We start from the raw sequence: 27,679 nt of genomic DNA, 5'->3' as shown, positions 1-27,679 counted from the left end.
CTCAAGCGCTCCGTCCATCAATCCCTTTGGTATTGCTTTGTTAAAGTAGAACATCCCCTGTTTCCCCTTCCTGGGGTTGTTGATTCCCTGAAAGTTCTAGGTAATGATAGTGAGGTCCAATGACTTAATACATTGAGTGGATGGCATGACAATAACCAGGAAAGAGTGTAATGAGTAATGAGTGAAGAGTAAATATGAGGGCATCTTAGGAGATGTCTGAACTGGGGTGGCAGAGTGGGCTAAAGAACGGTGATGGATTAAACCCAGATCAGTTGACTAGGGGTGAGTGCTTGTTCACCATAAGTTGGCAGGGTATGTTCAGACGTGAGTCCCTTGCTCACTTTGCCACTGGATTCAAGCAAGCCTGGCTGTCAGAAACCGGTCCTAGGAAGCTTATTTCCGGTCCAGGGAAGACATGGCTTGGCAGTTCGGGCTGGACTGTTCCCATGAGGCACAGGGTCAGACTGATTTGCATATGGCCATGTCTGAACTGGGGTGGCAGAGTGGGCTAAAGAACGGTGATGGATTAAACCCAGATCAGTTGACTGGGGGTGAGTGCTTGCAATGTTCAACACTACGTCCATCAGTTCCTTTGGTTTTGCTATCTTAGGAGATGTGGCAGCAGCGAGAAATAATTGAGCACTTAAAAACAAAAGCTCAAATCAAAACCTAAAACTCCATCCCCCCCACACTGCAACATAAGGTATCCATTGAGACCCTACAAGGCGAACCAAAATGCAACACAAACCCACAACCAGAATGTGGTGTTCACCATGGGGGCATAGCGAAAACACAATGGGCAGTGGCCCAATTGTGAAACAATTATCATGCAACAATAAAGATTAATCAACTGCAATTATACTAGAACATCATTCACAGAGTGTTAGACCTGGCACCATTGCCGTGGGTCTCCCTTCCATTTTTCACTGTTATCTCCTCTGTTTTTGCTGGTATTAGATGCTCTGGGCGCTGTGCCACTGTCATTCAGTGTCACAGCGCGAATGCTCCCTGTGTAAATATGACATGTGAATTGGTATATCCATGATTGGCCTATTTGGTTAACCTGTTAGTCCCTAGTAGCGTGGCCTGTGTGTGCCCAGGGCTGGTAAACCAAATGCTGCTGGTGGGCCTACAGCGCTGGTTCGCGCCACCCACAGAAGCAGCTTGTAAAGTGTGTCTCAGACCTGCCACTGCAGAGTCTGCGTGCAGTCCAGAACTGCCATCTTGGCTGTGAAGTGTACCCACTTCCCAGCCCCCGACCCTTCCCTTGGCATCATGTGAGTCACCCCTATGGTAGGGTGCATTGTATGTGTAAGGTAGGACATGCTCTGATGTGTGTAGCATGTCCTGGTAGTGAATTACACCCAATTTCGTTTTTCACTACTGTAAGGCTACCTGTTCTCCACAGGCCAGAATGGGCAGTTTGACTATTACATTCTATAGTCCTAACTGACCCAAAGAACATGGTAGAAAAATGAATTTACCATGCCTGAGCTCAGAATATTAAAATACATCTTTTAGTGAAGTTTATTTTTATATTCTGTGTTTGAAAATACCACTTTTAGAAAGTAGGTATTTTCTTGCCTAAGCCTTCCAGTGTACTCTGCTGTTATGTGTATTGGCTGTCTGGTTTTGGAGTGACAGGGCTGGGGAATTCCAGGAGACAGGGTGAGGTGTCCCAGTGGTGAATAGAGAGATCTGCATCTAGATGGGTGGGAGGAGTTGCACCTGGGACCTGAATAGGGCTGTGCCTTCCCTCCACAATGCTGGGTCCACCTCCTACTGTGCGTCCGATGGCAGACCCCCTCTTTCTGAAAGGAAGGATGCAGCCTGTTAAACAGCTCCAGGACTGAGCAGAACTGGTTCTGGCTGGGTTCACCTGAAGATCATCGCATCGCATGTTTGCGGGCCTCCAAGGGCTCGCTAACCAAAGATCATCGCATCGAGTTCATCGCTTCACGACATTGCAGCGCGGACGTCCGGCGTCCGCCATTTTCATCGCATCGCACCCGGATCATCGCTCCCTCGTGGAGCGCCATTTCTTCTCATCGCAACAGGGTCGCACACGCAACTGGCTCGGCGCATCATCCTGCCTTGCGGCAAGGATTTCAACGCATCGCCGGCTTAGTGTGGAGAAGTTTGTCGCTTTGTCCTGCACACAGATCAGCGCATCATCCTCCCTTGCGGCAAAGATTTAACGCATCGCTGGTCTCGCGTGAGGAAAATCCTCGCTACAGCTCCTTAGCGACATTTTGGTTGTTTTGCTACAGAATCTAGGTACTTTGTAAGTAAAAGGGTCGCAGAAACCACTGCTTTGAACTGAACTCCTCTTTGCACACTTTGAACTATTTTTTGCAGCATTTCAATAGTAACCCTATGTTTCTAGTATTGTGGCTTTTTTACTGTTATTGGTCTGGTATTAAGTCTATATATGAAGATATTTATTTTTTAATAACTGTTTGTGTGGTGTCCCTTTGTAGTGTTCCTCACTGTGTTACTGTGTATGGTCATAAATGCTTCACACACTGCCTCTGAGATAAGCCTAGCTGCTGGTGCTACGTTACCACAGGGTTGAGCAGGGGTTATCAAAGGGTGTAGCCCGCTTACTCTGACTTAGGAAGAAGGGTCCCTATTTGGACAGTGGCCAGCCATTGCCAACTAGAGACCCCCATTTCTAACACAGAGAATACGAGGTATGCACAGTTTGTAAATGACACCGGGTTCGTGGCTCATATACAGGCAAGCAAACGATGAACAGGCTAAAATAGAGCAGTCACATTGGAGAAGAGCAGTCAGGAGTGGCAGGCTGTGAGCAAGCAGCGGATCCAGTCATGTCCGGGACAGACCGTCCAGCCGAAGGAGACTTAGCCCTCATGGATTTGAAAAATATCGAGACGTCCGCAGGGGCATGGAAGATTTAGGTTTTCCCATCATACTCCATTTGCAGACAATTTGGGTTGAGCACTGCATATTGGATTCCCTACTTTTAAAGTGAGTTATTGGCGTTGCTGAATTTGCACCTGGCCTCCTGGACTATAGGGGTGAAATCAGGGTAAAAGGAGATGTCAGTGCCCTGGTAGCAAAGAGGACCCTTCTCATGGGCCAAATGGAAAGCAGTCACTATCCCTTTAGTTAAGGAGATATGCTGTGAGAAAATGAGGTGGGGTGCCCTCAGGAGGGCGAGGGCCATGGGACCAATGAGCACGCTCCACTGCGAAGGTGTGAGAGAAACTGGTGCGGTCAAATGATGCTGTGAGGAGTTGCTCAATAAAAGTCTCCTCATGTTGGTGGTTTCAGCAAGGCCAGATATGTGTATAAATTTCTCTGGGACCTAGTCTCCAGATCTTCATTCTTTATCGTCACCTGCTTCAGGATACGTTCCATTATGGCAGTCATGTCGTTGGTCGCAAGAGTGTCCACTTCTCGACCCGCATCCTCCTCCGCGCCAGAATTGGAAGTGGTGTCCTTACTAGGTTTCGTATGGCCAAAGGTCAGTCTGCGTTGTTTGGGGTCTGTGCTGCCCATTGCAAGGAGGAGATGGCTCCAGTCGGCAGGTGCGGTCATGCAACAACGCGGCGTGAGATGTAGAGTGAATTGGGGGTCCTCAGGTAGGCACCAGATAGGGCGCTGACAGCAATGGTGAGAGCTCAGGCCCCAGTGGCAGGAACGAAACAGGGAGTGTCAAGAGTCTTCACCGAGCCATCCCCACAGCATATGCAGCACCCATGTCGGTCAGGAGATGTCCTAATAGTCCACATCCAAATGAGGGGGGTCAGGCACCTGCATCAAACTATTTGCAGGCCACCCGCATGAGCACTAGAGCAGGTCCACCGGGGGAAACTTCGCAATGGTCCAGGGGTCAAACGCATGGCGGGAGGAAAAGATCATCCTTAGAGGGAGGACGGCGGGATCCAGGAGGAGGGGAGCAGCAGGTGAGTGGGAGGCAACCCAGATGGTGGAGGGGAGTGCAGGGCCCAAAAGGGAGGAATACCACAGAACACAGGCTCCCCTTTAGGCCACGGGGTCACTCACAGCACCAGTCCAACACTCCAATTGAGGACAGCATCCATCATCGAAGGCTCATCTCGGGCCGGGCCAACCACGCCACTGTCAAGCACCGCACCAACAGGACCGAGGAGGGCCAATGGTCACAGTCACCGTAGCACCCGCGATCCATGTGGGCCCACTATGCTGCGAGTCCTGGCCTGGAGTGGTTCACATGGGTACAGCCCCAGCCCTAAGGCGGCTGGCCGGCAAAGGTGGGCCGCAAGGGGCAGATCGGCCCCCGAGGCAAGCAAGCACTCGGGGGTAAGCACCTGCAATGGTCTCCAACCCCCTCAGTCAGCCGGCACGGAGCAGGGCAGTCCCGAGGAGGAGGCGTGGCCCCAGTTGTGGTGGGGCCTCTGAGGCTGTGCTGGGGACACATCGTCCCCAGGCAATCAGGAACAGCAGCTGGGGTCCAAAATCACAGCCCGCAATAGCCCCGGGCCTCCGGCGTTGCAGTCAGGTGCAGCATTCACTGCATATGGCGATGATGGCGGTGATTAAAAGGTGATGAAGGGCCAACACAGCCTTAGCCTCACATGGATGCGGCCATCTTGGTGGCAGTTGTGGCCACGCCCCAATGTATGAGATCTGATATTATTTGGGAATTCATTTGCTGCTTGTTACTTCCCATATAGGTCAATGAAATTGATAGAGGCCTTTTGTTTAGGCCCCGTGGGACCAGCAAGGGTAGGTAGGACCCTACTTGAGCCCTGAAATTGGCTAGCGCAGCGCTGTTTATTTTCTAAACATACGCTGTGTTTGTATATGAATTTTCATTATACTGCACTTCAAAGTAAACGTGGCAACAATAAAGGCGCAGGCACTGTTAGTGTGGTGTTAAAAATGCTTGCACCATGTTTAAAATGAAATTGTCAAACGGCACACTTACGAAGTGCTGGCAATTCGTCATTTTAACTTGCTACAAAGTTGTGTGCTGTCAGATGTCATAGTAATGTGAATATCCTCAAGTACTTCGTTGGTAGACATGAGCGGTGCGAGGCGCATACGCCATTGAGGGCTGTGATATAGGGTGCGACACGGAGGGTTTATGTTCTGTCCCAGTCTGAGGCAGATGGCGTTCTGGTTGTACATAATGAAACATCGTTTTACTAGACTGAATTAAACATTTTTACAAAGTGACGGGTCACCACGCGGCTGGGATGACACTTTCCGGGATTGCATTTTTATTTCTTAACTGCAGGATGCCGCCATTTACCCACAAAGATGTTTCAAAAGACGGAAAGCCATAAAATTAACGACAGGAAAGAAAGGGTTTCGGTAAATCAAAGTCTGAATTGATAATACTGGAGAGCAATAGGCCACTTTTAGTGTCACAAAATAAGAAGACGCGATGGACGCCATCATTTAAGTAGGCCTTTAACTAATTCATCCAAACCTGGTAATGACAGCAGGTGGCTGATGGCTGCAAGGTATTAATGAATGTTATGTGAGGTCACGCATGTTTAGGAAGGGTGCACTATCATTAGCAGAGGGATCCTGTTATAGGTATATTCTGAAACATTCATAAAACACACATTAGCATTGTTCCCAGATAGAATAATTTTTTGTTATATGTGCAATCGATGTCATGAAAAAAAAAAAACATTGGCAAAGCCAAAATGTCTTGAATATTTCAAAGGTTAATACATTTGTGGCATAGTAAGAGTGTAACTAATAGTTTAATTGAGAAAGTAGTGGTTAAATTCATTTCTTAAATTTGAAAAGGAGAGTTGCGGCACTTGTCAGAGATGCCTGCTTTTATATATTTCCATTTGAAGCACTGGGCATCGGGAAACATCCATTACAACGCGGCTGTTACCACACATAGCTTTTACCACACGGTTGTTACAACCTGTGTACCGTTACCACACATAGACTTTTACCACGTGTGACTTTACAATGCATACGCCTTTACTACGCATGCCTTTACAATGAATTTGGTTGCAAAAGTAAGAATAGTAAGGGCGTATGCAAAGTACAGGTGGTAAGGGCATATGCATAGTAAAGGTGGTGAGGGCATATGCGTGGTACAGGCAATCAGCATCATTGGAAAAGAAGAGACCCGGCTTCCACTTCCACTTTAAGAAATATAAAAAACAACCTGCGCGTCTGTGTTGAAGAACTTGCTCGTCCCCACGGAGGTAAGGGGGATTGCACAAGAGTGAGTGGGCGCTTTCAAGGATGGTGCCGTGGCGGGTCCGGGTTTCGAGTTTTGGGTTAGGGTGGTTTTTTTTTAGGGCAGGGAGCCAAGGAGGGTAGTGCCAGGGGCCGGTTTCGTGGATGGGGTTGTTTTCTTTTTTAAGGGCTAGGAGTCACGGGGGTTGTGCCAGGGTCCATTTTTAGGTTTCAGGGCTCGAAACATTTTTTTAAGGGCAGGGAGCCAGGGGGGGTTGCGCTATGGGTCCGGTTTTAGGGCTCAGGGCTGAGGCCTGTTTTTTATAAAGGGCTAGGGCCCAGAAGGGGTTGCATCGGGGTCCAGTTTTAGGGCTCAGGGCTTCGGCTTCGGGTTGTTAAGGGCTGGGGCCAGGGGGAGTAGCGCCGCAGTCCAGTTTTAGTGCTTAGGACTGGGTGTTTTTAGGTTGAGCTCTGAGCCAGCGTGCAAGCGCTGCTCTGGGGTTGATCTGGGGTAGTTCAGTACGGGAGAGAAGCCCCGCCCACTATCCCGCCCATATTTTTCATTGGCTTGTGTTTGTCGTTCTAAATGCTGTCTTCTGATTGATTATGAGGCTGGTTTGTCCCTCCTTATTATGACCATGTGTCATCTGTACCCTCCCATGGTTACTGGCCCCTTTACTTCGAGTGTTACACCGTACCCTACGTGTTATTTAGACTGAGAGCACTATCCTTTTCCGATGCCTTCTCACCCCCTCCCCTGTTCGCACTCCCATTGTCCGTGCCTTCTCCACCCTCCCCCCACAAACACACTCCCGTTGTCTGTGCTTCCCCCGTTGTCTGTGATGCAATGCAATAGTTCTCACGTAAATGCGAGTCCCATTGCATTGCAAATGCTTGTTAGGACTTGTACAGGGCACAGCACACTCCAACACAGTAGCGCGCAAATGAGGCTGCAATGACTCAATGGAATACAACCTTTGTCTGTCTCGTCAGGACGCTTTGCTGCAAGAAAAGCCCTAAGGTTGCTTTAATATAGCGGCCGCGCTTATTTATTTATTTATTTAATTTACAGCGTGGTCTACTGTCAAGTGGCCACGCACCTTAGTTTTCCTCTGAACTTGCCTCTTTTTATGTTTATTATTTACATGTATTTTGCAAGCACGACACGCTTTTATTATAGCAGCCGCGCACCTTATTTTCCCCTGGACAAGCAGCCAGGGGCGGCCCCACGCCATTTTTTCCAAACCCCCCTCCCAATTGCCGTCAGAACCGGAAGAAGGCAACTCCGTGGCAGCCAGCAGCTGCAAGCAGTCACGTTCGGAGTCAGATTTCACTTTTATGGGCAAGTAGAAATGCTTGTTGTACAATGCAATAGGGCTTGCATTTACGCGAGTTTCAGCTATTGCAATTGTAAATGACAATGCCTTTTATGTTTTGGTTTTTAAAACATAAATATAAGGCATTGTCATTTACAATGCCAATAGCTGAAACTCACATAAATGCGAGACCTATTGCATTGCAAATGCTTGTTTTAAAGGGCTGGGGGCCGGTTTTAGGGCTCAGGGCTGGGACAAGGGAAATCCTTTACACAGGGTCGTAGCTAGGGGGGCGGTGGGGGCGGTCCGCTCCAGGCTGCACTATTTTGGGGGCGGCGGCCCATGGCACTGGTGGCCCGTGGCAGCGTCCTTTATAAATAATTTGGGGACAGAAGTGTCAGTGTCCTCAATTAAACTATAAAGGTGGCTGCCATGGGCCACCAGTGTTGCGCGGCCCCCGCCCAACACTAGTTGCGTGCAGTTCTGGAAATTACGTAAGTATTTGTATTGTATTACAATAAAATACAATGCAATTACAATACGTAAGTGAAGTGCAAGCGCACCTGCTTGCAAAATGCTGCAGTGCATGCACCACCAAGCGTAGTGGTGGTGGTGCGGTGCGCGACGTCCCTTGTTTGTGGGTCCCAGGGCCGTCAATCTTGTAGCCCGCGTAAACGCTACCAATGACGGCCCTGGGCATGGCATCATATTTGTCCAGCCCCCGCGCCACACTGAAAATACAGCAGTTGCGCGCATCACCAGGACGCGCTCTCGTAGTGAGTGGAGTAGAGTCTGGGGAGTGCTGGGCGATTTGCAGTGCAACCATTCCCTACAGGTAGGGGCCCTGCCACCACTGTGTAGTCTACACACAACCGATGAGAGCTTGAGGTAAGGTAACATTTCTCTCCATTGCTGTCAGCGAGGGTGCACCTTTGGAAACTGATTATAGACTGGTGTCTAGGGAAGCCCTAGGGAAACCCTGGTGATATAAAAGCAGCTTACCAGGACCCAAGACTTTCTTGGGGGCGCCTTTTCGTAATGCTTCACTGCTCCAGCCTCCAGGAGTGATCAGGCATCTACAGTCTACATATGCCGTGCATCGCGTTGTCCTGCTCCCTATGGTGACACTCCTGCAGGCCCTGAGACACCACCAGACGACTACTCTCAGCGAGAGCGGGTGGGAACTCCAACCTCATTTGTCCTGAGTGGGTGCAAAAAAGGGGGTACCACCCCTCTTGCTTGCACTACTGCTACCTCAAACATTTTCAAAATTGATGCAGCACAGCTGTGCATGCCCTGCCTGGCTTCCGGTGTCCAGCACAAGCTCGCTGCCCATCCACTGCGCATAACAACAATGCATTCTGTCTTTGTGCGAGATGTGATCTGTTACTAATACTGCCTGAGTGAGGAACTAGCATTGCAAGAAAGATTGAGACCAATGGCTCAGTGCTCCACTGAACTTAGACGCTTTACTAAGTCTTTAAGAGGCTTCCTATCACGCCACTCCAGCATGATTTGTTTAAAACGGCAACAGGGTAGTATGTAGGGAAGCACCAAAACCGCCATGCACACTTTATTCAAGGTAAACTATGCTTCACCTTTTAAAAAATGTTTGTCACGTCAGGCTACCAGATAAATGTTAGAAGTTTTTTTACCCTTTAATTTAATTTGATTCCCTCCCTCCCTTCCCCAAATGTGATTGCATGGGTGCATGTCTGTTTTGAAGGTATCAACACATAGGTGCCGATTCCGATCCTGTAAAACCCGGGTACGAATGGTCGTACGGAGCGAATTCTCCGTCCGACTCGTACCCGGGAAAACCACCTTACAGACCCGCAAGTACGATTCGTACAGAAATACCATTTCCGTACGAGTCGTACAAAACAGCGACCGGCTAAAAAATACCCACAATTCTGATCCGGGACATCGCGTACGTGATGTCCGGAAGGAGTCAGGCAGCGTTTTACGGACCGGCGAGTACGATTCGTGCCTACGTCACTCCGCACGGACCATTTTTTACGGCAGCCAAAAACTGCTGGGAAATTGAGGACGAAGCGAAGAAGGAGCACCGGTACGCGACGGACAGCCATGGACCCCATCCTACGTGTCATCCCGGCACTCTTAGCCTACGACCTGGTGCACAGAAACCGATGCAGACGCCGCAGAAGGTCAGAACAAGGGGTGGGGGGGGCGAGGGGCAGGAAATTAAACCCCCCCCAAGTTAAAACATATATATCCTGCACATAACTTACCCCCATGGTCTGGTCACTTCGGGGGCGTGTCTACCAATCCCACGTACCGCCACAACAGAAGTGGACGTGGACGTGTACCTGTCACCACTACAATGATGGTACCCACGCTCTGGGGGCGTGGGTACGGGCCGTACCACCATTGTAGTGGTGATGGAGGGGTACGCGCCGTACCCACATTGTGGGGGAATGGGTGCGGGCCGTACCACCATTGTTGTGGTGATGGAGGGGTACGCGCCGTACCCACGCCCTCACAGTGTGGGTATGGCGCGTACACCTCCATCACCACCCCTATGGTGGTACGGCCCGTACCCACGCCCCCCAGAGCATGGGTACGGCCCGTACCACCATTGTAGTGGCGATGGAGGTGTACGCGCCGTACCCACGCTGTGGTGGTGTGGGTACGGGCCGTACCACCATTGTTGTGCTTATGGAGGGGTACACGCCGTACCCACGCCCTCACAGCGTGGGTACGGCACATACACCTCCATCAACACCCCAATGGTGGTACGGCCCGTACCCACGCCCCCCAGAGCGTGGGTATGGCCCGTACCACCATTGTAGTGGTGATGGAGGTGTACGCGCCGTACCCATGCTGTGGGGGCATGGGTACGGGCCGTACCACCATTGGGGTGGTGATGGAGGGGTACGCGTCGTACCCACGCCCTCACAGCGTGGGTACAGCCCGTACACCCTATGAATACGGGGTTAGGGTCCGTCCCACCTGTACCCCTACGGCACCAGTACAGAATGGATACAAGGCATACACACGCCACAAATGTTGGCATAGGGCCTGTTGCAGCATATAAGCAGTATATTGGTGTGTGTGTATGCACAGGACAGCAGTGTACTGCACCAAGGGGGTGGGTGGGTGGGTGGCTGCAGAGGACTCCCAGCAGTGGACAGAGACATGGGGGAGGGTGCATATCACTCCCAGCAGTGCCCAGACATATGAGGGGTGGGTGCAGAGGCCTCCCAGCAGTGCCCAGACATATGAGGGGGGGTGCATGTCACTCCCAGCAGTGCCCAGACATATGAGGGGTGGGTGCAGAGGACTCCCAGCAGTGCCCAGACATATGAGGGGTGGGTGCAGAGGACTCCCAGCAGTGCCCAGACATATGAGGGGTGGGTGCAGAGGACTCCCAGCAGTGCCCAGACATATGAGGGGGGGGGTGCATGTCACTCCCAACAGTGCCCAGACATATGAGGGGTGGGTGCATATCACTCCCAGCAGTGCCCAGACATATGAGGGGTGGGGGCAGAGGCCTCCCAGCAGTGCCCAGACATATGAGGGGTGGGGGCAGAGGCCTCCCAGCAGTGCCCAGACATATGAGGGGTGGGTGCATATCACTCCCAGCAGTGCCCAGACATATGAGGGGTGGGTGCAGAGGACTCCCAGCAGTGCCCAGACATATGAGGGGTGGGTGCAGAGGCCTCCCAGCAGTGCATAGACATATGAGGGGTGGGGGCAGAGGACTCCCAGCAGTGCCCAGACATATCGGGGGGGGGTGCATGTCACTCCCAGCAGTGCCCAGACATATGAGGGGTGGGTGCATATCACTCCCAGCAGTGCCCAGACATATGAGGGGTGGGTGCAGAGGCCTCCCAGCAGTGCCCACACATATGAGGGGTGGGTGCAGAGGACTCCCAGCAGTGTCCAGACATATGAGGGGTGGGTGCAGAGGCCTCCCAGCAGTGCCCAGACATATGAGGGGTGGGTGCAGAGGCCTCCCAGCAGTGCCCAGACATACGAGGGGTGGGTGCAGAAGCCTCCCAGCAGTGCCCAGACATATGAGGGGTGGGTGCAGAGGACTCCCAGCAGTGCCCAGACACATGAGGGGTGGGTGCATCATCCTCAGATGACCACAACTCCATGGGTCCATGAACGCATCCCCAATGTGCGACTATGTTGAGAGTGCCATATCAACACATCCCTGACAGCAGTGTCCCACTCCCATGAGGATGGATGTCATTCCCCCACTCCATGACACACCGCATGTGGGTGCGATGACAAATGACACATGCATACCCACTGTTAGAACGGGGATTTCTGGTTGGCTAGGGCTTGCGCCAAAGCCAGGCAGAAACCACCACTCTAGTCAGGGCAAGGAAGTTACACGCCAAAGACAACCCCTGCTCACCCCCTTGGTAGCTTGGCACGAGCAGTCAGGCTTATCTTTGAGGCAAGGTGTAAAGCGTTTGCGCGCGCACCCAGCAACAACACCCAAGGCCCACCACAAAGGAAACTCCACACAAGGTACTCTATAAAAATAGCCTTTGTATTATACACAACACTTTAGATAAAAACACACACTTTACAATGTGCCAACAGGCACGGGCAGAATTTACAAGGGATCTGTACAAGACAGGGCCACCTGGACCACTGTCAGGAATTAGCACTTTTAGAACTTAGCACACAAATATAAAATTACTGTAGCACAAAAATAACATGTATAGCACACAACCAGTACTTACTGGTATCAGGTAAGTACCACCTACGCAACCCTAACCACCTTAGGAGACTGTCACGCAGGGAACTAGAACCTCACTAGCACCACCTGTACTAGGAGAAAGCAAACAACCACCTAAGTATCACAATACCTGTAGGGGTAATAGAACGTTACACATGATGCATCACATTCAGAGGTGTAGGGAAGGAAAACACATGATGCATAAAAACACATTCAGAGGTGTAAAGCAATGGCACATGACGTATAAAAACACATTCAGAGGTGCAAGGAAGGAACAACAGCGCAAAACTCCCCATGAGCCACCACCTGTGGCAGTCCCTGGGCCAACTGACCTGGTAGGGGCTAGGACGCCCTATGTTCAGCAAAGTCAGGGGCAAGACTGCACAGGAGGCACAGTCCAAGACTCAGAGTGCGACAACCTAAACGTGGCAGCTGCCCACTAAGTGCTGGGCAGCTGTGGAACGAACTCAGGCACCGGCGTGCCTCTGGAGCCCCCTCTGGGCTCTGTCCACCCAAAATGTCCCCTTGATCCTCGCAGGCTCTAAACAAGAACGCTCCCCTTCGTTGGAGCGCTCAGGGCACTCTGGGCAACTAATGCGGGCCTCGTAGGAGCCTCTCGGGGCTCGGAAACACTGCCCCCGTGTTCGGAGTTACACTGGACTCTGAGGAAATATAATGCCCCTCGTGGGAGCCTCAACCGGCTCTGAAATCAATGCGCCTCGTTGGAGCCTCGGGGCTCTGAACACCAGACAATGCCCCTCGTTGGATGGAGCCTCACGGGGCTCGTGGACACTGCCCCCGCACCCCCAACACATGCGCGGAGTAGCCAGCCCTTTTGTGTTTACCGGGCTGCCTTCAGGGGACTCCCGCGTCGTCTCTGCTCTCTCTGCTCCGGCGGGGGGGGGGAAGGCTTCCGAGGCTTTTCCTGCACCGCAGAGGGGCAGGCACCGACAACGTGCCTCGCGCCCCCTCCGCACAAGTTCTGGCCACCCTCCTCCTCACGGTCCAGCGCGGGGTGGGCTCCCGCCTGGATCTTGACTTCTCCGAACAGGCTGCAACCGCGGCGCTCGGTAGGAGGCGGGGTAGGCTCCCGCCCTCCTTCTCTAAGTTCCGGTTGTCCCGGAGGCCCGCCCTCGGCAACCTGACTTCCTGTTTCGCCGGGGCCGCGGCGGTGATCTTCCCGGCGATAAGAGGGGTGAGCTCCCTCGATAGGTGCGATGTACGGCGGGGTGGGCACCCGCCGTAAGAGTACTCAAATAAGCGGGGTGGGCACCCGCAAGCAGAATCAAAGCGCTCACAGCGCTACAAAGCCACACAGCACTCCCAGCGCTATAAAGCCCAAAAAGCGCTCCCAGGCGCTACAAGTAAATACAAGCGCTCCCAGGCGCTTAGGGATACCAAGTCCAGCCAAAAAGGTCTTTCAAAGAGCAGGGGGGCAAAGACTGGGCCCAGAGCCAGCTCACAGGGCCCTCCAGCAGGGAGGCAGTCCCCAGTGGCGGTCTCTCCTGGCGCCCAGCAGCAGCAGGCCCCCCCTCAAGTGGATCCTGCAAGAGAACAAATTGTAATGGGACACAGCCCCTTTTTATACAGTAAAAATCTTTGTCTGAAGGTGCAGGGAAGGGGCGAACCAGTTACAACAGGTTCCTGAGCACTTTGTTTTGCTCAGCCCCTCTCCCTATTCACTGGCAGGGCTAGGGTCATTAGACACACCACAGGGGCCGGAGCCAGTATTGTGTGGGGAAAGCCCTGTCCTATTCAGGACCCAGGTGTACTCCTCCCCAGCCATCAGTATGCTAAACTCCCATTCACCACTGGGTGACTCCTCCTGACTCTGGGGATTTCCCTAGTCCGTCACATGACCTCCACCAGCCAATCGCCAGACAAGCCACACATTTCATACTGCACACCGAAGTGCCCACTTCTAGAAGTGGCACTTCCACACTAGGTACATGCACGCCGCACACATCATCGCGCAGCATTCAATCACACGAGTCCGCACATACCAAACTCGGGCCTGCACACCCCACGCATCAGGAACTACCAGGACACATACATTCCCCCATGCATTCCTATGGGAGGGCAGGCCAACCTCACAACACGCACGCACTTTACCCTGGGACACAGCGGTAAAGTGCGCAGAAACCAAAAAGCACTACACCAAGTCACCAATAAAAAGCAAAAAGTCTCGGGGGTGAACCTGCCAGAAGGGCCAAATCCAACACCCACTCCTTGCGGATGCTGCACAATACACACAATGAGATCATGTCACAAGACTGTATAGTCATGTGAAACCCACTAAACTAAGAGAGCCAAAGGGAACACACACTGTCACGCACAATCCAGGACTGATAGGAATGTACAGGTGCTGGCACAGCCACCAAGATGTTGTCTCCCATGGAAGGAATAGGGTGGACTTCCCACAGATACAATGCCCACAATTGTCAGTCAGGTGACCAAATACCCTGCAGAACAAGTACCATATGTGTGCTAGGCTGGAAGTACACACATGCTTAGTGCGGAAAAGGGACCATTTCCCCATGGAGGCATGGCAACATACTCCATACACAAGTACAGTGACTACCAAGGATGGCACAGACGATGCAGCCGGACACATTGCTGAGCAGGCATGGACATAGTTGAAGGGATCCATCAGCCACCAAGGGAATGTAGACACAGGTCAGCACAACAATGGTGCAACTCCCTGCAGGGAAGATGTCAGGTGCCACAGAGGAAGGAACACTCCTTGAGACAATGTCTCAAAACACAAAGAGCATACACGACCAAAGAATCATTGCAGAGACCTTGTGATGCCACGCAGATACCAGGGTCCACCCCATGAGCAGCAGACTACTACATTTCCCAGATACCCAAAACATGATCACCACCCCAACTCATGGAGCATCAGCACCAACATCAATACCTGAAAAGCAATTGTGTGCAAAGGAAAAACAAAATGCTTTATTCAGCATGAAAACAAAAAGTAGAAAAGGACACTATTTACAAAGGCCATAGGCCAGTCCAGACACGAAGTCCTGGGGGGGACACATGGCCATGCGTCTCCCCTAGCTTGCCTGCACATTAGATACCTCTGGTTGATCGACTGGGGTGGGGGCATCATGTGGGGAAGGACCAGGCACCGCAGGGACAGGAGGGGGTAGGGCAGGTGTTGAGGGTGCAGGGACGGACGACTCCACCACAGGGGGTGGGGCAGCACCAAAGGTGGAGGTCAGTACTGCGCTGCACACGTCCGCAAGATCTTGCAGCGTCTCCCCTGCACCCGAAGGAACCACAGACCCCAAGGAGGGGGGGGACGGAGGGATGGGTCACAGCGCTACTGGGGGAGGTGGTGGACAGGGGGAACTCTACTCCCCTACCCGTGGAGTGCCTTGCCCGTTTGCGCGCAGGTGAAACAGTGGGGCTGAGGCCCAGCACAGCCAAGTAGGTCTCCTTCTCAGACTGTGGGGCAGGGGAGCTGAGGGGAGTGACATCGGAGGCACTGGGGAGTGAGGCATGCGGACTCCTACTGTGTCTGCGTGTCTGCCTGTGTGCCTAAGACCCAGTGGGTGTGCCTTCTTCCCCCTGAGTGTGCGTGACAGGAGGTGTGCGCTTGCCCTTCCCTGTTGGTGTGCTGCCTGTGTCTGGTGTGGTGCCTGCCTAGGAAGGTGTGTGTGTGCTTGGGACAGGAATGGGAGTGGGAAGTGTGGATGGCGCAGGGGTAGGTGGGGGGACGAAGCGCTGCAGGAGACTCACTGCTGCCGTCAATGACGAGTCCATGGACCTCAGCAACATCCGTTGGTCAGACATCGCTGATGACATGCCCTCCATGTACGACACCATCTGTGTCAGCAGTCTGGTTTGGCCATGGAGGACAGTCAGGATTGATGTCTGCCCAACCTGCCACTGCCGCTGAATGTCCACAGACTCGGCAGTGAGGGCAGCAGGGGAGACAGGGGCAGGGGGTGCGGTGCCTGGCACGAAGGAGACACGTTGTTGCCCTACACGGACAGAAGGGACCCGAGCAAGTGGGAGGGCGGTGATGGGAATGGAGGTGACAGTTGTAGTGCTGCTGCCAGCTGTTGGAGCCGCCTCCGCCCCCTCAGGAAGTTCAGCCTCGGACCCGTCTGCATCGTAGTCGGTGGTGGTACTACCCAGGTCCTCCGCCGCATTCCCCTCGCCCTCCGTGCCACTTGATGCTGCCGACTCGCCAGGAGTGGTGGCACTGGTGCTGGATCCCTCCTCCACGTCCGTGCAGGTGTCTCCCTCGGTGTTCCCCGATGATGCTGTGGGCAAGGTGAAGAGACAGGAAATAATCAATCACCTGTGTACCTCCGACCCCACCCCCACATGATGCAGACAGCAATGTGCACTTGGATTAACCGCTAGCCTAGATGACCATGTGCAATAGTGATTACACACAGACCAGGGAACACATGTCAAGGAGGGGAAAGGAGGAAGAACAGCAGCGGATGACTTTGGAGAACAGAAAATGCAATGCACATATTAACCCTGCCAGTGTATCCATGCGACTGGGCACTTCCCAAAGCTGGTGACACACAACAAACACACATGTACCTACCCCCTTGCTGCTGCTGCATCGCCTGTAACCGCCTATCCATGTCAGGGAAGACCACTGCCAGGACATGCTTCATTTGGTGGGTCAGGCACCGGCGCCCGCCGTGGGGGCGTGGTGGTGAGTCCCCCAGCAGGACCCGGGCGATCCTCCTGGTCCAGCACCGGATGTCCTGCCAGCGTTTCCTCACCTGAGCCAGGCGCCGACTGCGACCCTCCATAAATCTCACGGCACTGACGGCCCGCTCCCATATCTCCCCCTTGGTGTAGGCAGTTACCTGTGAGGATGACAAAGTGAGACAACATCACTACACCTGCTCCATGTCACAGAGACACACATTTGAACATCTTTGATATGTTGAACAGGGCATAGTATGCTGCCAACGAATAGCACCTTTGTCATAGGGACATTAGGCTCTGTGGAAGCCCCAATGCACTACATGGCATTGAAAGTACACAGGTGGCATGAGGGGTGCGACACACTCCCTGATCATGGCACACACTGGACATCACAAGCAACACAAAGCTGATGGCCAGCACCTCCAAGCAGTCACATGCCCCAGGCCACTGACCCAACAACAGCAGACTACACAGACACACACAGGCACAGATCATTCACCTGCCAGTGGCAACAGCCGATACAAACCTCACTCTGCACGTGTGCCACTTGCCTGGGGGGTGTCACAGGCGTGGGGCTAGCCCAGCAAGTCAGACACACAGTACGGATCACTTCTCACATCAGATGGGTCGAGCTGTTGCCTCCTCCATGCAGCTGTGGTACAACACTCCACATAGACACTCACCCACATGACAAGGAACATTCACACACATCAATGTCCAGATCATTTGGACACTCTCACCACAGCTCCACTCAACTCACACACATCTGTGGGTACAGTCACCTGTCACACGGGGGAACACAGAATCACCTCAGGACTATGGAACAAGAAGGGCCAAGAGGATTAGGTATGCTGAATGTGCCATGCGGCATGCAGTGAATGTCACAGTAAGCACAATGCAAGTGAGGAGTGCACACATGAACCACATCATGCTCTGCATGACAGACATGAGCCATTCCCCCCCCCCCTGGGACCCACTCTAAACAACATTTCATGTCTGTCACACCTGGACACAATGCCAGAAGTGGCAGTCACAAAACAGAAGGGGCACAGTCAAAGGTAGCGGAGTAAGCACTCACCTGCTCCCCTGGTCTACCATACAGGCTGGGGTACTGTGGGAGGATGACGTCCAGCAACGCCTCATTCTCTTCCTGTGTGAATGTCTGGGCCCTCTCCACAGACTGCGACATGGTGCCAGAGGAATCACAAGCAGCAGCAGTGGTGTCGAATCAAAGGTTGTGCAGGCAAGTGCCCTCTCATGGGCTCTGCCTGACTTATATCTGCCTTGCTGGCCTATTTCAGTAACAGGAGTGCAGAGTGATTGGTCAGACACCTTTGCATCCTACGTTTCCTCCAATCCCTTTAAACATACACCAGTGACAGCATTAGCATTTTTTCAAATTTGCAGCATCATGTCAAGTCAACAACCACTTTACAACAATGTATAATGTGGCCAACTGCTTTTTCCAGGCCACATGATGGAAAAATTTGATCTTCAAACTGGGTATCCATGACAACCAGCATGCATGTAGGCCCTAATACTTGTCCCTTATGTGTCCCCATTGTAAATTTCAAAGCCCCACACAGGTACGGTGCATTTCACATGTACCCCTAGGGCACCACTACTCTAGTGCTACGGGCCGTACACGCGGGTGTACGGCCCGTAGCACTATAGTAGTATTGCCATAGGCGTACGCCATAGTGCTACGGGCCGTACACGCGTGTGTAGGGGCCGTAGCACTATGGTAGTGTTGCCGTAGGCGTACGCCATAGTGCTACGGGCCGTACACGCGTGTGTACGGCCCGTAGCACTATGGTAGTGTTGCCGTAGGCGTACGCCATAGTGCTACGGGCCGTACACGCGTGTGTAGGGCCCGTAGCACTATGGTAGTGTTGCCGTAGGCGTATGCCGTAGTGCTATGGGCCGTACACGAGTGTGTAGGGGCCATAGCACTATGGTAGTGTTGCCGTAGGTGTACTCCATAGTGCTACAGGCCGTACACACACGGGTACGGCCCGTATCTCTATGGCATACGCATACGGCAACACTACCATAGGGATACGACCCCTACACACGTGTGTACGGCCCGTATCTCTATGGCGTACGCCTACGCCAACACTACCATAGTGCTACCGGCCCTACCCATGCATGTACGGGCTGTATCTCCATGGCGTACGCCTACGGCGACACTCCCATAGGGATAGGACCAGTGTGTACACGTACGTGTGTACAGTCCGTACACACACGCGTGCTCCTACCCAAACCCCATATATTTATACGACCGTACCCACGCCCTCAGAGCGTGTGTACGGTGCATTTCACAGCTTACACTGGTGATAGGAGGCGCACAGGAAAGGAATGGAGGTGTCTGACTCGCACAAGGATGGACATCAAGTCATTGTCAGTGCAGTGCTTCATGTGTAGGGCCTAGGTGTGTCAGGCAGTGAGCTGGCACATGTCTCCTCATGTTTTAACCCAATAGTTGTGTGATGACCTGTGTACACATGTCATGAGTGATGGGGCACTATGTGGCGCACTTCCCCTTCACACCTTTTACATGTGTGCATGTAGTTCAAACTTGTCAAGCACTGCATCACTGGCATGGCACAGTCACCAACACCCGCAACTATCCCCTGATGCCAGGTACACGGATGATGACACCTGACATCTCACTACCAGCGTGCCCCGATGTGACTATGTCATGTGTGTGTCATGTGTTCCCATGATCTTGCTGTTGGTGTTCCATCAACGGCATCTGCTGTAGCTGCATCCAACATGTGTCTGTGTGTAGATGCCCATGTCACACTATTACGCACACCAGGACACATGTGGAATAACACGTAACATGTGTCTGTATGTATCGAACAGGGACTTGCGAGCTTAGGACATATCTGCGTAGTGTCAATGTCTGTGTGATCATTTTTGACATGTACCCCTTTATGGCAAGGTGTGTGGTCTGTCCTTTTTCCATGACATGTGACCTGTGCATCTAGCTTGCCGGCAGCTGTCTGTATGAGATAACATCCTTCAAATGCACATATGTGGATGTATGTCACTCCTGTAATGTGTCTGGCTGTTCACTCACACTGGCCCACAGCTACTTTCATGGCATGTCATGTAGACCTTGACAATCCACGTTTGTAGCTGGCTCTTGGTAGGAGTATCACCTGGCTGGCATACGTGTGCAGGATGTATTGCACAGACCAGACTCTGTATGTAGCATATGTGTATTAGCTGTTGAACATGTGCTCAGTTTATTGACATTGGTGTAGTAATGTACTCAATCTTGGTTATTCCTTCCAAATTTCTGTAGGGCACCGCCTCTCCCCCAACCAATGCCAGACTTGGCTGCCATGAGGGAACGTGACTGCATACGCCGCTACAGATTCCCCCAACAGTTAATTGTGGACCTGATAAACAGGCTGGCCCCACACCTCCAACCGCGACAGAGTAATCCAACTGCGCTGACCCCCAAGATGAAGGTGATGTCAGCCCTACATTTCTTTGCCACCGGTATGCTTCAATTGACCATAGCTGATGTGGGTGGCATGTCCCAGACCATGTTCAGCCGTGTCCTGCATGATATTTCAGAAGCCATGTTGGAGCACCTGGATGAATTCATCCATTTTCCAACTCCTGAGCAGTTGACAGGTATCAAGGGTGAGTTCTATGCCCTGGGAGGGATGCCCCATGCAATTGGGTCCATTGATGGGACACATGTGGCTTTGGTACCACCACAGGCCCAGGAGGTAGCCTTTCGTAACCGTAAACATTACCACTCCAATAATGCCCTTGTGGTGTGTCTTGCTAACATGGTGATTTCCCATGTCTGTGCACGTTTTCCAGGGTCAGCACACGATGCCTACGTTATGAGGCGTAGCAGGGTGCCAGAAATGATGCTGCAGCTGCACAACGAACGAGCATGTCTTGTTGGTGGGTAGACTCTGTTTGTCCAGTATTCAGCGGTATCTTCGTATGTGACGGCATCTCCTGACCCACTTCTTTACATGATGTTTCCATGTAGGGGACTCTGGATATCCCAACATGTCATGGCTAGTGACGCCTCTACGCAACCCGAGAAGAGCTGCAGATCACCGTTACAACAACGCCCATGGGCAGACCAGGCGAGTGATTGAGAGGACGTTTGGCCTCCTGAAGAGCCGATTCCGTTGCCTCCACAAGACCAGTGGGTCCCTCCCATATGCACCGGTGAAGGTCTGCAAAATCTTCCTCATGTGCTGCATGCTGCACAACATGGCAGTGGAGAAAGATGTGCCACTCATCCTGGATCCCGATGAGCAGGAACATCCACCCGTGGAGGATGACGGCCTTGGTCACGAGGCTAGTGAGGTGGAGGAGGAGGAGGAGGACATCCGGAGTCAGCTCATACGCAACTTCTTCTCATAATTGTGAGTCCCTGGGTCTGAGTGTGCACGCTTGGAGCCTTGTGTGGCATGTGTTGCAATGTGTGTGTCCAGCTGACTGTATGCTAAGTGACTTTGAGGTGTGTGCTGATGTGTCACTCGAGTGCTGATGTCATTCCACACATTTTAGCTGACACACTCAATTGACAACTAGCATGTTGTCAACCTTATTCATGTAGAGTACATGACCATGCATGCGGATGACTATGTTTTTCCTGACTTCTTGTGTGTCTCTCATCCCCAGGTATTTGCGCATGCTGTCTGCTCATGGCATCGTTGTGCTCCTGCTATTCCTCATGAGTAATGCAACGTGTGCTGAATCAGCGTTACATGCACGGACATGGTGAGAAGTCTTCTTTGGGTAAGGATTGCAGCAAGGCTTTTTGGGTGTGGTAGTTGTTTGTAATGTGTGGGCACTGCTCCTGTGCAGGTAGTATTACTATGCATACATGTCGACTCACCATGGGGCACATAACATGTAGCATGACTCACATGAATTGATAGTCACACTTGGTGACAGTCATCTGTTATGGGATTGTGGATTTTGATGAAGGCATCTATGTGTGTACAACTTCCCTCGGAAACATACGGGAGGCTACGGGTGGACATATTGCGGGACATCCCCATGAGAGGCTAAATGGGGAATTGCAGCTCCTCCGTGTGCAGCAGGGGATGTTTGCCTCACCCCCTTCACTTGTGTGCCACTCCCATGGATTGACAGCATCTGTGGTGCGAAGTGGGTGTCCAGTGTAGGTCCCACATGTTAATCCAAAAGACCATGTGAGTCTGTTAATATTGATGCATTTCCATAGGTGTGAGCCTGAGTAATAAAGGTGTTCCTCAGCCTCCAAGGTGCCTCATCTCTGTCAATGCAAGTCTCTTGCCACTGTGCATGCACCATCTCTGGCATGGTTGTCAAGGATTGTGCATATGAGTCTATGTGTAGATTAGCAACCTGCATGCTGTTCTACATGTATTTGATTCTCTATTGTGCATGACGTCCATGGCTGTGTATGTGGTTTTGGTATGTTGGTCCCTCCTTCTGGGGTGTGTTTCATGTGCGCAGCTTGGCCTTCAGTTTTATGATCCGGTGTCAGTCATCTTTGGGGATTGTGCATCCTTTGTCTTCTGGGTGTGCCATTGAAAACCGGTCACTCCTTCCTTGACATACACCTGTTGCAGTAGTCCTTTCTGAAATCCTAGTCTTTGTGTGGAAATTGTGGCATAGTTCCCAGGACATGCCTCCTGCTGTTGCAGCCACTGCAGCAAGGGCACATGAAATTTCCTGATTTGGCAACACACACACATCAAAGATGCTCCTCCCTTCCTCCATCAACCCATTCATTTGGCTGTCATCAGCTTATCTGTGCCACAGTTGCGACCACACCGTCCCAAAGGCTGGACCGTCTGCACATGCAACGTGCACATTGCACGAGCCTCATGTCCTTGCATGACCCACATCACACTACAGTGTGATGTTGCAGCCACCCTACAAGCAATGTCCATCCACACATCTGCCGCCAGCTCTCAGGCATACACTAAGCGCACACACAACACCTTTGCATGATGACTGTTCAACTCCGACTGCCTACACAGTGCTGCCATGCCTTCCAGGCCCTATCACACCCACCAGGTCATGTCCCTCCTACTCCCCACCAGCTCTGTACCCCGGCAAGGACATGGGAGTGGGACTCAAGGCTTCTGCATGTAGTATGCTGTCATTTTGATGCACATGGCACAGGTATCATCTGTCAGCGTGTCAAACTACAATGTGTCCAGGACCCCCCTCTCCACCATCACATGCGCACACAACCTCATCATCAACTCGTATGCCATTGACAGCCAGGTGGTCCTCACCCTCACCAAGGGCGCAGACATTGCCAGTTCCAATATTCTAGATTGCATGAGATCCATTGATGAATGGCAGAACAGCAGCCACCTGAGGCTGGACTTGTGCAGGACTGAGGTCAACATCTGAGGATTGTCCCCTTACAGCTGGGTCAACTGCTTGTGTCCCACCCGCAGAAGCCCCGCACAAGCACCCAGTGTCTATGCACACAAGATGGTGTGCATCATGGATTGCTTGCTCACATTTGCCATGGTAATCACCAGCATCTGTGCCTCAGACTGCAACACCCTCTGCATTATGCACATGATCTCCAGATAGATCCACTCCAAGGAAAGACGGACCATCCCCCAGGTCCACGACAACATCCGTGTCAAATACTGCCCTGCCCTCTACGGGGCAGCCACATCCAAACTCCCAGGACACTTGCCCACATCCAGGCTGCATCTGCACACCTCAGCTGCAATATCCCGCGCCCCAGCCACATCACCGTCCAGCAGAGATAGCTGCAATTGATCACTGTGTGCTGCAGGATGACCTTCAGACTCCCCACCCACACTCAGGAGGCAGGCCACAACCTCGACCCAACACCAACCTTGTACCACTGTCATCCAAGACCCCGTAGTGCCATTTCCGTGCATCCAACCTTGACCTGGCCACCATTCTTCAGATCCACCGTACTCCAGCATGCAGGACATAGTTCTCTCACCTGGGAACACATACCTGGGACTCCCTCCCCGGGAACCTCCGAATGAGGCATGACCTCTACGCCTTAATGGTACTCTTCCAAATAGGTCTGTCAGCACAGTATTGCATGCACCCCCTCCGCAGCTTGAGGCCATCACAGGTGAGTATTGTGCTCCATGTCTGCATTGAATGATACATTGTGACCCATGTGTGTCCTGTACCAGACTCCGATCCCAGGGTATGGATGTGTGGAGTTAGTTCAACACTCAGGCATAGTTTGACATTTACACACACATATGTTGGGGAATAATGCCAAATGACAGCAACATCTCATGACAAAATAAAGTATTTATTTTTGGTGGGGTAAGTCTTTTGGTAGATGAAGTAAGGTGCTCTACCGGGTGCAAAGATTCCAAAATTCACAGGGGGAGATGGCATCCTTGTCAGTTGGAGTCATCAGAGTCCAGACCACAGTGTTGGTCATCATTGGTCAGACTGTGACCAGCAAGTCCATGTGGCAGAGAATGTCATTGGGTGAGGTGGTGCTATTGCGCCAGAGGGCCAGGTGCCAGGCCAGGTGACCTGGGAGATGTGGATGGTCCGCTGACTCTCACGGTCTTTTCCGTGGATGACCCACCTTCCTCCGAGGACCCTCAGATGCAGGCCTTGACGATGTCTGTGATGCTCCGTCGGACGAATCCTCCTCCTCCTCCTCCCTCCCTGTGGCTGGTGCTGGTCTTTGCCTGGTGTTACAGGGAGGGTTGCCCATGTTGTCGGCAATCCGACAGAGTGAACGGCTCATGTCCGTTTGCACCGCCAGGAGCTCAGCCAGTCTTGCCTCCATCCGTCCTTGGTGTTGTTGTTGACTGGCATGTTGCTCGGCCTGCAGGTTCTTCATCTCATCGAGGGTCCCCTTCATCTCTGTGAGGCTCGACACTACCTGGCTGATGCCCCTGGTGTCACGCCGGTATGTGTCCAGGATGTGGCGTATGTGTGACATACCGGTTCCCTCAGCTGGCTAGTCAGGTTCGCGCCTCCGCCTGCCTCCACTCCCACCACCCCTGCCCACAAGAGCCTGGCCTGCCGTTGTGGGCACATCGGGTCTACGGGACCCCTGAGGGATGGCATTATCGGGGTTGTCTGCCTCCTCCTGGGTGCCCAGAGAACCTTGTCCCTCCTGGTCAGACTGGCTGTGTTGTTCAGTGCGAGCAGGGCTCCTGGGTGTCTCCTGGGATATGGCAGGAATGGGGGTGGTGGTTGGCACAGATGTACCTGACGCAGGTGCTGCAGGGGCTTGGGCACCAGAGGGGCCAGGTTGGTCGGGGTCATCCACGGAGTGGTGAGAGTCATCGCTGCCGGTGGGATCATCTTCACGCTGAGCCTGGGACTGTGATTGTTCCCCCCCATTGTTGGGGGGAGGTCAATGACGTTGCCCTGTGTGTGAGAGAGAGACAATGTTAATGCTGTTTCATGCCACATCCATGTTTCATACATATTCAAGTTGTCACAGATCCTCCAGGTAGTTGGATGTGCCTAGCATTCCTATCAATGTCCACTTGGGGATGGGTATGTTGCGGGGGACAGTTTGGTATGTTCTCCTGAGTGTTTGACCAGTAGAATTTTGGCCCGGATGCTTATTTGGCGATGGATTGGTCTTGTTGTGTCACATGTCCATTGTGAGAGTGGGTAAATCCGTTGCCTGCCCCGGGGGTGTGTGCTTGTGTGAGGGGGGCTGGTGTGACCGGGCCTGCTGTTGGGTGTAGTGTGATTTGTCATTGGGTCTCCCAGGTGATGTGTCTGTCCCCTCATGGTGCATGCTGGCATGACAGTGAGTTTGAGTGCCTGTGCTAGATATTTGAGCTTGTGTAGTTGGTGTTTGAGTGTACAGTGGTCACAGAAGGGCATTGTGCTGCATACAGCAGGGCCAAGTGTCAGCTACCTTGTCAGTACTTTGCCAGTCCCTGTGCATTGGTCATGGTGCATGGGTATGTACCTAGGCCATATGGGCTGAGTGCATTGGTGTCTGCTTCGGAGTTGCACAATGTGTTGTGTGTGCCCCACCCTCCCAGCATCTCGGACATCCAGTCTTGGGTTTGTGGTTGGTGTGGCCTGGGACATGGCATTGCCTTTATTTGTGAATGGGGCATGGAGACGTTAGTGGCATGAGCGTGGTTTTAGAGTGTGGTCGTGTGCGGTGAGGGCTTGGGGGAAGTTGCGTACATTTGGTGTATTTGTGGTGTGGAAGGCATTCCCCCCATGTTACGTGAGTTGTTTGTGTACTCACCAGGCTCTGCGACTCCTTCAACTCCGTGTACTCCCACCGGCGGAAGCATGGCCATCACCTTCTCCTCCCAGGGATGGTAATGTACGGGTATGCAGTGATGTTACTCTGGGCGTATTCCTCGTTCATTTTCCTCTTGACTGCCCTGCGCAGATCGTACCACCTGGCTTGGCATTCATGCCTGGTCCTTCGGATGGGCGCAACAGCATTCACCTTATCAACGATCCTCTGCCACAGGCTTGTTTTTGGGCTGTGCTGGTCTGTCTGACCAATGTTCCAAACAACTGTGGCTCGACTCTGATGACTTTGTTGATGAGGAGGTCCAGCTCCGCCCTTGTGAACTTTGGATTCTTGTCTGTGGGCATGGTGTGGGGTGTGGGTGTGGATGGTTGTGGGTGTGTGGGTGTGAATGTGACGGTGTGTGTGTGAATGTGAAGAGGGGGTGTTTGTGAATGAGGTTGTGTGAAGGTGTGTAAGTGAAGGTGTAGTTAAGGTATAAGTAAGGTGCAGTTGTTTGTCTGTGGGGTCTGTCAGCAGTGGGTCTGTTGCAAAGGCTCATGGGTTGTGTGTGAGGGCCCTTTTTATTGGTCCATTTGTGGGTGTGGCTGGGTTTGAATTTGTGGTGGGTGTGTTATAAGAGGTGGTTGTGATTTAGGGACTCTGTTTGCCTGTTTGGATGTGCCAGGTCAGTCATAGAGATGTATTTTGTCATGTTGACGTGTTTTGTGGTGTTGTGCGAGTCAAATTGACCCTCCTGGTGCTGTTTTACAGTGTCCTGGTTCTGTACGAGTCTTTTTCGCGTAGGTAAGGTCCATACATACGCGATGCTGGGTGAGGGTGCTGGGGTACGGTGTTGGGGTACGGTGCGTACAGGTACGGGGCTGGGGTATGAGCCTGGGGTGCGTCGCGTACAGGTGGGGGGCTGTGCTAAGGTGTTGGGGTACGGTGCGTACAGGTGCGGGGCTGTGCTACGGTGTTGGGGTACGGTGCGTACAGGTACGGGGCTGTGCTATGGTGTTGGGGTACGGTGTGTACAGGTGCGGGCCTGTGCTACGGTGTTGGGGTACGGTGCGTACAGGTACGGGGCTGGGCTACGGTGTTGGGGTGCGGTGCGTACAGGTATGGGGCTGGGGTACGGTGCGTACAGGTGCTGGGCTGTGCTACGGTGTTGGGGTATGGTGCGTACAGGTGCGGGGATGTGCTACGGTGTTGGGGTACGATGCGTACTGGTGCGGGGATGTGCTACGGTGTTGGGGTATGGTGCGTACAGGTGCGGGGCTGTTCTACGGTGTTGGGGTACGGTGCGTACAGGTGCGGGGATGTGCTACGGTGTTGGGGTACGGTGCGTACAGGTGCGGGGATGTGCTACGGTGTTGGGGTACGGTGCAGGGCTGTGCTACGGTGTTGGGGTATGGTGCGTACAGGTGCGGGTGTGCTAGGGTGTTGGGGTATGGTGCGTAAAGGTGCGGGGCTGGGCTACGGTGTTGGGGTACGGTGCGTACAGGTACGGGGCTGGGCTACGGTGTTGGGGTACGGTGCGTACAGGTACAGGGC

Source organism: Triturus cristatus, chromosome 5_1 (assembly GCF_964204655.1).
Source record: "Triturus cristatus chromosome 5_1, aTriCri1.1, whole genome shotgun sequence".
Lineage (NCBI taxonomy): Eukaryota > Metazoa > Chordata > Amphibia > Caudata > Salamandridae > Triturus > Triturus cristatus.
This window is presented reverse-complemented; position numbering follows the sequence as displayed.